The sequence below is a fragment of the Micromys minutus genome (genome assembly GCF_963924665.1).
Source record: "Micromys minutus genome assembly, chromosome: 28".
Lineage (NCBI taxonomy): Eukaryota > Metazoa > Chordata > Mammalia > Rodentia > Muridae > Micromys > Micromys minutus.
In genome coordinates, this window is record NC_137963.1 from 19,036,362 (window position 1) to 19,051,394 (window position 15,033).

At 46.0% G+C, this 15,033-nt stretch overlaps 1 protein-coding gene across 2 annotated transcripts in view; it reads right to left on the reverse strand.

Annotated features, from left to right (window-relative positions):
* PALM2AKAP2 (PALM2 and AKAP2 fusion) overlaps positions 1–15,033 on the reverse strand; it is a gene marked incomplete at both ends in the record, with an annotated part of 298,468 nt that overhangs the window by 90,961 nt on the left and 192,474 nt on the right. Inside the window, one exon of one of the 2 annotated variants that reach the window (XM_080940225.1) lies at positions 3,950–4,046. The exons of the other annotated variant lie outside the window; for it this stretch is intronic. Of the gene's footprint in view, positions 1–3,949; positions 4,047–15,033 lie in introns of those variants that run through there. 2 annotated transcript variants of the gene reach the window in all.

Sequence of the window (15,033 nt, forward strand, 5' to 3'; positions counted from 1 at the left end):
AGATTTGTGGCTACTCAACGTGAAGGTGAAGATGTGTAAAAAAAAAGGGTGACACATGGGTGACACATGCGTGGCTCATCATGTGTGACACACCACAGTCTCCATGACAAGAGACTTTTGTGTGTTTAATTCCATCTTATTTTATTTTCTTTGGGTGGGGGTTGGCTACGGCAGGGCTGTGGATACAAAGGAAGGGGGTGATAAGTGGTCTGGAGTGCATGATATGAAATTTACAAAAAAAAAAAAATCAAAAAAAAAAGTTAAAAAGGAAAGAAAGAAGGTAGACCGTTAAAGCAGCAACAGGACAATGACTTGGTGAGTAAGTGTGAGACAAGGAGGGGCCGCCAGACGGAGAACACATCGCCAAGTGACAAGGAGAGGCCGTGAGGCCGTGAGGCAGACCACAGGCTCAGAAAGTCTACATAGTCAGGCTTCCATATTAATGCAAAGAATAAAATGAACAACAGACCTCCTACACAGTTACTGACTTCTAAAAAAAAAAAAAAAAAAAAAAAAAACCTTTTATAATGCAGGACTGCACAGACCCAGGCAGGGCTTACAAAACTCTACCTCAAGATTCTAAAATATACAATGTCGATCTTAAAATATAAAGGACAGTTCTGTGGTTAATCTTTGGGCTAGTGGCTAGGTATTCATTTATTCACTCATTAGAAAAATAATAACAAAATAAAATACAATAAGATAAGACAAAAGACTATCACATTGAAGCTGGACAAGATCAACCAACAGAAGGAAAAGACCCAAAAGAAGGCACAGGAACCAGACCCATTTGTTGACGCGTTCGGGAATCTCATAAAAATCCTAAACTAAATGTAAGCGCAGGGGCCTGTGCGGCTCCATGCCAGCCCCCTGCAAGCTGTTTCAGGCCCTGTGAGCTATGAGCTTGGCTCATGTAGATTTAGAGGACCCTGCTTTCTTGATATCCTCCATCTTCTCTGGCCCTTATACTCTTTCTGTCTCCTCTCCTCTTTCTTGGGTTCTCTGAGCTCTGAGGGGAATTTGATGGAGACCTCCCATTTAGGGCTGAGTGGTCCACAGTCACACACTCTGCTTAATGTCTGGTTGTGGGTCATCAGTTCCCATCGGCTGCAGAAGGAAGCATCTCTGCAGACGGCTGAGCAACAAACTCCAAGTACACAGGATAGCGTTACGCATCTTTTTTACTGCCACCCCCCCACTTTCTTTCTTACTTCCTTGCTTGCTTTCACTTCATAGAAAATCTGCCTTTGGGTGCTGAGTTTGTAAGCAGAAACAAAACACCTCCCATCAAAACTCACTAAAACTGCTGAACTTCATGCGTTCATTAAGCAGTCTCTTCCAAGTGCCAGTGGCTGGCACAGAACCCGTCCAGTTACCTAAGCACAATGGCCACTCCTGCTTTTCACATCAAAGAAACAGTCATTCTAGTTGCTGACTGGAGTCCCACCATCGGCTCTACTGATGTTGTAATACATGGAAATCAAAGCCCAGAACCAGACAGCAAACCTTTGCGCTTGGAAAGTTAATTTCCAGCAATGCTCCTGTTTCAACTATTAAAAATCTCTCAACCCAACCTTCATCCGAATCCAATTTCACCTTTATTTAAAGGTCGCATTACCCTAGTAATCAGACTAATAGCAACTGTGATGAAAATCTGGGCCATGAGTATTTTAAGAGCCCATTAATTTTCATTTTAAAAATGTGGTAGTTGGTTACCTTTTGAGACAGGGTCTCTCTCTGTCACCCTGGCTGACCTGAGACTATGTAGATTAGGCTGCCCTCAGACTCACAGAATACTACCTACTTCCGGAGGGCTGTCATTAAAGGCATGCACCCCACCCCCTCTCCAAGACAAGGTCCATTCTGCAGCTCAGGCTGACCTGGAACTCAGAGAAGCTTTTGCTTCTACTACGCTGGGGGTATAGGCCTGAGCCACCGTGCCCTCCGAGAGCCCACTGACTCTGAGGATAGTACATGGAGCGCCAGCAACAACTAGACGGTCCACAGTGCCACCAGGTTAGCCCTATTATAAAATATTGAATGTTCGAGAAATACAACAACCAGCCAGGGTCATTTGATCAGTAAGTTAAGCCAGCCTGCTTCACCTTACTCACTGGAGATCCTCGGGCTACTGGGTCAGAACAAACCACTTATGAAAGTTAAATGAATTCTGACAACATGACTCCGCACTCCCCTGGCAGAAAGCGCCGCCAACTGTCATGCTGGAGCTATGAGGTAATAGGGATTTCAGAATGTTTGTCCGAACTCAAAGATCAGTCAAGCTGTTCAGCATTGCACCTCAGCATCGCAGACACCAGACAGAACTCCAGGGTGCATTCTGCTGGGGCAGAGATGGAGACCTAGACAGGGTTACTTTGGATGCTCCTGGCCCAAGGGTCGGGGGCTGTGTTACACAGGACTCTTGAGGTTCCCCTATCCAAGGGAGAGGATTCTCTTTTTAAAAAGGAAAAAGATCAAAGACAGAGTGGAGAGCAAGCGTAGACAGCTGATCAGAACATGCACATCTATGTTAAAAATAATAAATTCCTTCCCATCATACTATAAAATCTAGTTGGCCAAAACCGTGAGTGCTTCCAGACTTACAGAAAGAAAGGATGTTTGGTTAAAATGGAAACGCTGCCAGGGAGACAAGAGTGAGTCTTAAGTGAACTCATCAGAACAAAGACAAGCCGACCCGGCCATGTTGATGACAGGTGTATAGGAAGTGTACATCTGTACCCTCCGGGCGCCTGTGAGCACGTGCTGAGACCAAAAGAGCTTCCAACGAGAAGTAAAACTTGTTCATAGACTCAAAGATATAATACGGCAAATAAAATCCATTTTCAAAGACAAATGCCAGTCGCAAATGTGCTGGGTTATTGGCACTGGGCTTGGAATGGACACAGGGAAAGGCGCTGATTGACAAAGTACCCAGTATGCAATCTCTGGGGACAAACCACGACCGGGTCTGAGGAAAGAACCCACTGTCATCCTCTTCACAGATGCACCTTTATGTGGCTTGGATGATGGATTGCCAGGCCTAGTGAGTAGCGACCCAGCTGCTAGCCCAGTCCGTTTGGCTCCTCACTGGCTGCTCCGACCCTCACCGGCTCTCATCCCGCCACCTGCGCCTCTGCTCTCCAGAGCGGGTTCCCGTTCTCACGGGCTTCGTTTCAGTCCCTTCTAATCCACTGGCTTTCTCTAGAATTTCCCAGGGCTGCCAGAGTATCTCTGCTCTGCTCCTTGACGGCGGCGTGCCTCCTCTACGGACTTTACCGGTGGCACTTTTCTCTACGACCTGCTCCTAAAACCCCCCTCCAAGTATTCCCAGAGACTCTCACCCGGGCTTCACTCGAGATGAAACCCCAGCGCGAACTCCTGAAGGCCCGAGCCTCAGGACAGACGAACCTGCTCAGCTCGAACCCCAACCTTCCTGCCCTTCAGAACCGTTGCTTCCTGCATCAGCTAAGGACTTCGGTAGGCTAGACTTCAGTCCAAAATTGCTCCGGCTGAGCATCCTACGTCTCAGTTTCCTTGCAAAGCTATGGACTTCTAAAGATGCCACCACCACCCCAGCAGGCAGGACCCGAGCCCTTTTGCCTAACTGACCTCGGTGGTCTACCCCTACTGGCTCTTTTGCACGGTCACATTTGATTCCGACGTTTTTCCTATACATCTCGGCGGAAGGTGGGGCTGTTTATTTTTTTAAAGCACATGTAAGTATTGAATAAAGCAGCCCGAAGCCCGGCCCTGCCCCAAACCTAAGAAATGCAAAGGCACATGGACCTTTCCAGCTCGAATGGCTGGCTTCTCATACAGGATCCACCTAGACACAGATTAGAAGACTCCGTTGATCGTGAAGATTCCCTCACGATCCACCTTTTCCCGGTGCCGGGGAGCACTCTAACCCCACAGTGACGAACCGGCACGCCCCAACTTGGACACCCACCTCTAGGCGCCAGTTCCGAGGGCGCAGTCCTCCGGCTCCGCTCCAGCGTGGTGCGGCTGCCTCCTGCTGCTCCTGACGTCCAGGGAAAGACGCGGCACAGCCCCAACCTGGGGCCAGCGCATCTGCCAAGAGCAGCAGCCTCGGGGCTCGCCTGGCACCCGGAGCCCCGCCCACCCATCCGGGCCCGCCCTACTCCGGCCCGTGGTCCGCCCTCTCACTGCTCCTCCCCATCCACCCAAACCTCCTCTTTGTAGTTGGAACAGAACCTAAGCCCGAAGAAAGGGAGGAGTGAATGCCTGCCTGCGTGAATGAATGGAGAAACTGAAGCGATGCGAGAAGCTCCAAGATAATGTTTTCTAACTGGGGAAGGCGCCGTGGGCATGGATGCGGGCCTGTGAAGGCGTCGCAGCGTATATATGTATGTATGTATGTATGTATGTATGTATGTATGTATGTATGTATGTATGTATGTAAGTATGAGTGCGTATGGGAGTGTGCGGTTGCTTGTGCATGCTCACAGAGCCCAGTACCGAGTTCCTACCTCAGGGGGAGAAAGTCATGACTGGCCCATGGGAAAAAGCCAACGCAGAAGGGTTAGCTGGGAACTGTTTCTTAGTTACAGTAAGAGTTTGATGTTGTCCAAAGGCTGAGATGCGGGTAGAGAGAGGTTCCGGGGAAAATCTTTGGTTCGTCCATTCCTTCAGGCTGCTGTGGACGAGCAACGGTCGGCCTGGAGGAGCTCCTGGGTGTCGAAGCGTGTCTGCTAACAATGGCAGAGTTGGGGAAGGAAGCAGCTGATACTCAGTGTTTGGCTCCATTAGGCAGGTGGCCAGCCATCCCTCATTTCAGAGAGGTCTGAAATTTCAGTCTGTCGTCCCCTCCCCATCCATGAATATTTAAATAATGTTAATGACCCCATAAGAACCGACCGGTCTAGAAGTCCTTAGAGAGGACACCTATACACCCATAAACGCCCACACACCGAAAAATAGGCATTTTCAAAAAGCAAATTATTCTGGCTCTTACTCGGCTTTAGGGCAAGTTGTTTGCAGAGGAAAAATCACATAAAGTGAAGTCAGATTCAACTTTTCACTAGGAAAGTGTTTCTCCAGTGATCCACAGCCATCCAATTCTGATTCCTTTACAGTCCCTGGTGATTTCCCAGTTCTCCCCAGCCATCCCCTCCCCCGCCCACAATCACTGCCCCCCCCCCCCCCCCCCCCCCCCGAAAGTCTGTTTGAATGACAAACTGCCTGGGAAAAGTCAATGCCCCAGCTTGATTTCATTTCCCTAACCTTCTTTGTATTGGAAATCTGGGACCTCCGGAGGTTAGGGAAGTGAAATCTGGCTGGGGTTTTCCTGAAAGCCTTCTTCACTTAAGGACCAGGGAGCCAGACCTCCAGTAAGACGGGCTTTCTCCTGCCTGAACACTTCCCCAACTCTGACCTAGAGAACCCAGTAAAGTCTTCCAAGGAGACTTTGAAAGCTTATTTCTCCTCCGCCGATGAAATGAGCCAATTTAAACCAGATTAGATTATATTAGAGGCAGGATTATCGGGAAGCTGATCTCAGGTGGGCGAGTTTACTGACCCAAAGGACCAAGAACAGGAAAGGCACCATGGGGGAAAGAGGAGGTAGAGGAGGGAGAGAAAAGGGGACAAGCGCGCAGAGAGAGAAGAGACCAAAATGGATTATATAGGGAAGAGCCTCTGGAGAAAGGGCAGCCCAGCCCCTGGGCTAGAAAGTTCAGGGTTGGGGGCACGGTGTGCCAGGTAGGAACTGAGGGATACTGGGAGAACTTGGAAGTCAAGTCTGTCTTGGTATGTAAAATATGCACCCAGTCCCTTGTCCCCAAACGGACTTCCAGGCCCTAGGCCTGGCTTCTTTCCCTTGGCATTTAGAGATCGTCTAGTATGACGTTTTATTTTGCTTTGTTTGCTTGGGGTCTTTTGAGACAGACTCTCACTCTATAGTCCTGGCTAGTCTGAAGAGGCCATCATGCCTGCCTTTTACCATTGGTTTTCGTATTTTTTAGACACTATTGGATTTCAGTAGTATTTATTATTGGCTAGCATTAATTTACTTCCCTTCCTGACTTCTTTCCCTCTTTCTTCACCTCCCTCCTTTCTTCTTCCTCTTTTCCCAGTCTATAATCTCATCAACCTGGAGAGTTCTGGGATATCCTGGTCTACAATCTGGTGAGTTCTGAGCTAACCTGAGGCACAGTGTTAGATCTTATCTCCAAAAAGAAAAGATAACAAGGAAGAAAGATATTAGGTGCCCTACATCCTGAATTATTTTGAATACATCAGCATCACATGAGAATGCTTCCTGTAAGGAATATGCTTGCAGAGGTATTTAATTTATGGTTCACAGACTACACTAAGAAAGCTTCCAAAATCAAAGCAGAGGTGAAGCTCTGTGCAGACCCCACCTTGGCAAGTGTTTCTCATTATCTCCCTCTCCTTGTATAGGCCTAAATCAGAGTAAGCATAAAGGAATGGAAAGATGGCTCAGTGGTTAAGAACACTGACTGCTCTTCCAGAGGTCCTGAGTTCAATTCATGGTAGCTCACAACCATCTGTAATGGGATCTGATGCCCTCTTCTGGTGTGTCTGAAGACAGCTACAGTGTACTCATATGAATAAAAGAAATTAAAAAAAAATAAAAGATTAAGCATGAAAGTTACTAAGGCAATTTTTTTTTTATTACTAAACAATGGTGGCTCGCACCTTAAATTCCAGCACTTGTGAGGCTGAGGCAGGAGGATCTCTGTGAGTTCTGGTCTACCAAGCAAGTTGACAACAAGGACTACACAAAGAAAGCCTGTCTCAGAGAGGGAGGAGGAGATGGGGAGAGGGAGGGAGGGAGGAAAGGAAAGAGAGGGAAGGAGGGAGAGAAAGAGGGAGGGAGGGAGAGAGAGAGGGAGAGAGAATTTGAAAGTTTATAGCAGTCTATAGGGAGAAAAAAAACCCACTGGTAATGTTGCCAGGAAAAAGCTTATTCAACACATGCTGCTATCATATGCAACAGCATGCCTGTATCTGCCTGCTGAGTACTGAGATTAAAGGTGAGCAGCACCATGACCAGCTCAGGGTGGTCTCAGATTCCCTGTGAAAACCTTCAAGGCCTTTACATTGTATTTGTTCGTTGTTGCTGTTTGTTTCTTTAAAGATTTATTTATTTTATGTACATGAATACATTGTAGCTGCCGTCAGACACTCCAGAAGAGGGCATCAGATCCCATTATAGATGGTTGTGAGCCCCCATGTGGTTGCTGGGAATTGAACTCAGGACCTCTGGAAGAGCAGTCAGTGCTCTTAACCACTGAACCGTCTCTCCAGTCCTGTTTGCTTTTAACTCCGTGTGTGTGTGTGTGTGTGTGTGTGTGTGTGTGTGTGTGTGTACACATGTATGGGCAGAAGCCAGAGGTCAATCCTGAATGTCATTCTAAGCAGGCTATCCTGGTGAGCCTGAGGACCTCAGGGACCTTCCTGACCATTGCACCCAAGTTCTGGGGTTACAAGTATACTCCACCATGGCTGGCTGTTGTATCTAGACTCTGGGGATCGAACTTAGGTCCTCCCTCTTGCACAGAGAGCATTTTACTGGACAAACTATGTCCCCAACTCCAGCCTAACAGTTACTGAAGCCAAGTGTATCACAAACAAGCACATCTCTCCTAGACATGCTTTAACAGCCTCTCAGAGGAAATGAGTGACTCCTGCTTCCGTGAAGGCACAAATGCTACCTGCCTGTGAAAGCCCTACATTGTCCGGGACAGACAGCCCTGCATGGTGGTCAGCCTTCCACAGAGTTTTCTTTTTGTTTTAGGGAGACGTGAGATTTCTTTCACTGCTGGCTAGGTGAACGTTTTTTCTCTTGTGACGCCTCTCCTTTCCTGTTGGCGCCATTTAAGCAATGCCTTAGGCAGGAGTGGCTATCCAGGGACTCAAGGAGAAAGAGATGGGAAAAAACGTGATGGACAAGCAATCAGACACGGGCCAACAGAACCTTCCCTCTTCTTCCTCCAACTGAACACAATAAACTGAGCCCATAATGGCCTAGCCGTGGAAGCTCAGAGAAAAGAAATCTAAGCAGACATGAGATTACCCAAGTGACAGTGGTGGTAACACCTTTAATCCCAGAGACAGTCTGCTCTCTGAGTTCCACGGCTACAGGGTGAGTTCCAGGACAGTCGGGGCTACACAGAGAAACCATGTCTTGAGAAACAAAAACAGAGAGTGGACCTGAAAAGCCAAGGAGGCCAAGACTGTCCACAGTGAAAGAGAATTCACCATCTCATCCTTCTACAAGGGCGGAAATGAAAAGCATCCGCTGGGGAGTTTCATTTGTCAGCACAGGATGGGTTCACAGTAAATCTGAGGTCAGCCTGGGTGCTCCCGATTGCTCCATTACCACCACAAAAAAAAAAAAAAAAAAAAAAAATTCGATGGCAAACTGGCCGTGATGTTTGTCACGTGTGAACTTGTGATTGTCTGAGTTAATTCAGATGACCTGGTTGTTAGGAGGGAATCTTATTTTCCCCTGTGGCTCCATGTGCTTCCCTGATTTGAAACTAGACCCTTAGTTAACATACTCTTCCCTAATAGAGAATCATCATTCTTCACCCAAGCGTGTTGAGGAACCACCAAATAAACACACACACACACACACAAATACACATTAAAAATAAGGTCACTTTTCTGGAGCCAGGCATGGTGACAACCCAGAAATCTCTCGGCAGAAGAATCTCTAATTCATGGCCAGTCCATGTACCAAGGTTATCTCTCAAAACAAACAAGAAAACAGCTGGGTGTGGTATCTCAGGATTATGATCCAAGAATCCGGGAGGCTGAGGCTAGAGGGTTGTAATCTGAGACCAGTCAGGACTAAATTAATAAGCTCTTACGATCCAGAGTGAGACCATGTCAGGAACAAAACAAAACAAAAATCTTACCTTTTTTTTTTTTTTTTTTTTTTTTTAAAGAAAAACAATTAACTCTCCCAAAAGCTTAGAACTAGTTCCCCATGTTTGGGGCATGTGTGTGTCTCCATATGCAAATCAGTGTGTGTGAATGCACGTGTATGAGTGTGGGTGAGAGTGTGTTACTCGTCAGTGTGTATTTGTCTTGAGCTCTCTTCCCTGAGAGATACAGATGCAGGAATCTGTGTCTGTTTGCATTTGATGCTACCACACAGCCTGGTTTGGGGAGCACAGTCACCCCAGTAGGAAAGGAAGAGATGAGCAAACAGGACAGAACAGCTTCCTCTGAGAACCCTTGGCTCCAGGACCGTGTTTACGCTCAATCTTGGATCCTGGCACTTTGCCACACTTGCTTTTCCTTTGCTTTCTCTCCAGGGTTTCTCACTTCCTGTGCCCGGAAAAGTTCTTTCCAGCCTATTCCATGTTTATTTCCTTTTCCTGAACCCGCACACTGGGTTTCTCTCCGCCATAAGGAAGTGGTCACCTGGTTCCACTCACCTAGCTGTTCTTTTTCTTTTTTGAAACAGGGTTTCTCTGTTTAGCCCCAGCTGTCCTAAAACTCACTCTGTAGACCAGACTAGCCTTGAACTCACAGAGATCTGCCTGCTTCTGCTTCCAGGGTGCTGGGGACTGAAGACATGTGTCACCACAGCCAGCTTGTTTCAGCCTTTTAAAATGCTCTTTTAAAAAAATGCACCCATGGGGGACTGGAGTGATTAAGAGCACTGACTGACTGACTGCTCTTCCAGAGTTCCTCAGTTCAATTCCCAGTAACCACATGGTGGCTCACAACCATCCGTAATGAGAGCCAATGCCTTCTGGTGTTTCTAAAGACAGCTACTGTGTACTCATATACATAAAATAAATAAATAAATCTTTAAAAAAAAAAAGTACTCATGAAAGCCATGTGAGTAATTACAGCACCCTGGGACCTGGGATGGTACACTTATTCAAGATCAAAGACAACCTGGGCAGTTCCAGGTCAGGCAGGCTGTGCAGAGAAGTGCACTTCTCAAAAAAAAAAAAAAAAAAAAAGAAAGAAAAGAAAAAAGCCACAGGCCAGAATTCCTTGATAAAACCCAAAACAATAAACTAAACTAGCCATAGTAGCCCATCCCTGTAATCCCAGAATTTAGGAGGTAGAGACTGGAGCTATATAGCAAGTTCAAAGCCAGTTTGAGCTGCTGGAGACCCTGTCCAAATGAAACCAACCAACCAACCACCCAACTAATCAGTCAACCAAACACACACATTCGTATAACCGTAGCCTTCAGGAAGCTCAGGCAGAAGGATCTCAGATTTGAAGCCAGCACCAGCTATATAGTGAGTTTCAAGCTAATCTAGGTAACAGGCTACCTTGTCTAAAAAAAATAAATAAGTAAATCAATCAGTCAATCAACTGGGCACAGTAGTGGACCCCTGAAATCCCAGAAGAATCAGAAAGCCAAGGTCATCCTTCCCTACATAGTAAGTGAATTCAAGGCCAACCTGGGCTACCAGAAGACGCTGTCCAAACAGGGACTATGGAAGAGATGGGACCCACACAAGTAACAATACAAGATGTTGGTGACTTTTCCCGTCTCCCCTGCAGTGGCCCGTGAGCTCATTCATTGTTAATATGAACATTCTCATGGATAAGTTTGGTAATTACCAACGAAGTTCTAGACAGTCCTGTCAATTTGTGTCACGGCTGACATTTTTATCTTGTTTAATGAATGAAGCATTTGGACACTCTAGTGAGCATGGCAGAGGTGATGTCCTATAGGAGAGACAACCCAGGACAAAATTCTCTTTAAGCACCGTGCTGCAAGCCTTAGAAGATGTTTCATATACTTGGAAGGCGTGCAGCCTGCTCACACCCTGGGCTAAGCCAGCACCAGCCAGAATCCTCATCAGTGGCCTGGGTTTTGTGAGAATCCTATGTTCTGATTCCAACAGTGCTTAACTCTTTTCTCCGTGTTAAGAAAGCTTGTGGCTGGTTTTGGTTTTGGTGCTGGGAATCAAAGCCAGGGCCCCATTGAGCAAACCCTGTGCCTCTGAGTCACACTGCCCCTGTTTGGAGAACTGTATTTTAGTTGATTGGTGTCTTGGGTTTGGTGTTTTGCTTGGTCTTTTGTAACCCAGACTAGCTTCGAACTCCTGGAAAGCCTGTCTCAACCTTCCAAGTGCTGGGATTACAAATTGGTGCCAAAATATATTTGTTTGTGTGTTGGGTTATTTTTCTCATGTTTTGTTTGCTTTTGAGTCAGGGTCTCATTATATAGTTTTGGCTGTCCTGGAACTTCCTGTGTACATCCTGGCCTTGAACTCACAGAAATCTTCCTACCTCTGCCTCCCAACTATTGGCATTAAAGGCGTGCACTAGCAAGCCCAGCTTTGTTTTGTGATGGTAACAGGCTGGCCACATACTCATATGACAGAGTGTAAGATTAGTATAAAGAAAGCCTTGAGTTTGATTCCTAGAAAAAAAACAAAATAAGAAACTATGGTATTTTCTTAGTGATTTCCAAGCTTTTCCCTCCCTCTGAATTTTTAAGTACAGACTGTTAAATTACCAAAAAAAAAAAAAAAAAAAAAAAGAAACAAACAAACAAACAAAAAAAAAAAAAACCAAAAAAAAAACTGTGAGGGTTTTTTAGTCATATCAGGGGGAAATAGAAGATTACATTGGCATTTAACATTTTAATAATCCTGATTATTGCAGAGGCAATTTGACATTTTTTTAAATGTGGCTGGCTTAGTTGTTAAGAGCATCTTTCTGTTCTTGCAGAGGACCCGAGTTTACTTCTCCAATCCACAACAAGCCACGACCACCTGTCCAGAGGACTGGACACACGCCTTTGGCGTTACTGACGTGTGCAGACATACTTTCAGGCAAAACAGCCTCACACATGAACTACTCGTCAGATCGGGACCATGGTGGACACGAATTCACTTTAAAACCACAGGAGTTGTGCTGGCAACATATGGTAGAATAGGTGAAGGCACTTACCAGCAAGGCTGGTGACTGGCATTTATGCCTAGGGACCCACAAAGTGGAAAGAGATCACTGACTCCCAAAGGTTATCCTGACTTCCATATGTGTGTTCATGGGATGTGCATGTGTGTGCGCACGCACGCGCGCGTGCACACACACACACACACACACACACACAAATCAATCTAATTTTCAAACATGAAAAGAAAATGAAACTACAGTGGACAGAGGTAGACTTTACGGGTTTAGAATTCCCAGTAGCCTTCTGCATGGAGGCCATAAAACAGAACAGAACGCTCAAACAAAACAAGGAAACCCAGACAAGCAATGTCTGGTCTGAGAAGAGTTTTCATCTTATGGCTTCCTCTTAGGGTCCTCTGCTCCCCGGCTCCTGGCTGCTGAGATGAGGAGGTGGAGTAGGGTACCCACCTGCTGGGAAGCAGGGCAGGGCTGCTCTTGTGTTCTCTGGCCACTCCTGGGCTTTTATTATTATTATTTGTTTGTTTGTTTTTTTCTCTCTGGTACGGCTGAGGACAAATCAGAATGTCAGCAATATGACAACTAGAGCTAAGATTAAAAACTCCAGGGAACTAAAGTCATTCCTACTTCACAATACAGCAGAATGTCAGCAAAAGGAAAAAAAGAAAAAAAGAAAAGAAAGAAAAACAAAAAGCCAGGAGCAGATAGATGGGTTTGAGTCTTGCTCCATCACCATGTGAACCTGGGAAAGTTGCTCAGCCGCTCTGTCCTCCGAATCATCCTTTATGGTTTCTAAGACTTATGACCAGCAATTATATCCTCCCCTGCAACAGGAGTGGTCTGGCTGCCTGGGAGTAGCGGTTCATGCTTCCAAATGCTTGTGTTGTTCCCAGTACTCAGTCAGGTAGCTGAAGCAGGGAGTAAAGTGTGTGTGTGTGTGTGTGTGTGTGTGTTAGTTGGCAGCCTGTTCTAGCTAGTGAAGCAATCATCTTGTTTGAATATATGCTTTCTCTTTTCTTTTTCTGTTTTGTATTTTGAAACAAGGTCTCACTGTGCACCTTTGGCTAGCATAGAACTCTTTTTTTTTTTTTTTAAGACCAGCCTAGCCTTGAACTCACAGAGATCCATTTGTCTCTGTCACCAGAATTCTGGGATTAAAGGTGTGGACCACCACACTCCTGGCTTCTTGCCTCTGTATTTAATTTTTTAAAAAATATTTTTATTTTATGTGCATTGGTGCTTTGCCTGCATGTATGTCTTTGGGAGGGTGTTGGGTCCCCTGGAACTCGAGTCATAAATAATTGTGAACTGCTATGTGGGTGCTGTGAATCAAACCTGGGTCCTCTGGAAGAGCAGCCAGTGTTCTTAACCACTAAGCCATCTCTCAAGCACCTATTTTTAATTTCTAAGAGATTGTTTTCTGTATAAATGTTTTGCTTGTATATATACGTACACATACATATATACATAAACATACACACACATATACATATATGCCTAGCAGTCACAGAGGTCAGAAGAGGGTGTTGGACCCCCTGGAACTATTTGTAAGCCATCATATGGTTGCTAGCAACAGAACCCAGTTCCTTTGCAAGATCTACAAATGCCTTTAGCTGCTGGACTAGCTCAAGTACTGGGGGGGGGGGGGGGCAGTTCTCCAGTCTACATACATATACTGCAGCTAGATATGGTGGGTTATACCGGGGATCCCAGCACTCAAGAAGTGGAAGCAGAGATTAGGAGTTCAAGTACAGCCCCAGCTACATACTGAATTGGAGGCTAACTTGAGCTACAAGAGACACAAAACAAAACACAACTAATTTACACAAATATCCTGGTTTTCACTGCAAATTTTGGTTGGTTTTGTTCCATGTTGGTCCTGTGTTCTAGGCAAGTATATCCGTGTAGTTTCTCTCCTCTCCTCTTGAGCATTCCTGCAATGGGAGTGTCTGATGACAGGAAGGCTCTGGATGCTGTCTCCGTGTTATCTGCATCTTCTGAGTCGGCCTGGGGGAGTTCGGTGTTTTATCTTAACAATGTTTGCTCCAGCTGCTTTGGAAACAAAGTTCCTGTTGAAGAGACAGCCTGTGGCTTCTGCTGAAAGAACTGAGCCAAGCAAAGCAAACTCAGAACCCACAGACAGCAGCCTCGGAAAACACCCGCCTGAAGTGCCCTGGAGAGGGGACCAAGCTAGATCCCACTTAGGCAGGGAACACACACACACACACACACACACACCCCACATACACACATACCATACACATACATACACCGCACATACACACCCCACTTATACACACCATACACACACCCCACATACACACATACCATACACATGCAGACACCACACATACACACCCCACTTATACACACCATACACACACACCCCACATACCCACACATACACACATACACATGCACCATACACATACATATACCACACACATACATCACATATGCATACACCATACACATACATGCACCACACACACACACACATACATACACCACACACACCCACACACTACACCACACACACACACACCACGGCTGGCATGGTGGTATACACTTGTAATTCTAGTGTGCTTGGCAGGCAGAAGTAGAAAAATCCAGGTTATATTCAGCTACATGACAAGCTTAAGGCCATCCTGGGCTACATGAGACCATGTTTCAAAGTGGTAGGGGGGAAGCTAATGGGCCCTGGGCACAGTTTCCTGTTTTACTTTGTAGAGAAACAGGATCCAGCTTATAAGCCTTAATTCCTAAGGAAAATGTGTATAGAGAGACATTTGCTGGTAGGCACGCAGGTCTCAGTATGTGGCTCAGACAGACTTCGAACCTCAGGGCAGGTATGGGCTTTCACATTTAATAGTTACCAGTATACTTCATACACTGAAACTACACCTCTGTCTGGTTTAAACTTCCATAAAATCTGTGTCTTGAGTAATAATCACCAGCGTCCATGCCTTGGAAATAGGCTATCTTTCTAGATCTCAACAGACCAAATGCACTGACTAGTTTTGTGTCAACGTGATACAAGCTTGAGCAATGCCTCCATGAGCTCTGACTGGAGGGCATTTGCTTACTGCTTGCTGGGGAAAGGCCCAGCTCATTGTGGACGGTACCATCCTGGGGCTGGTG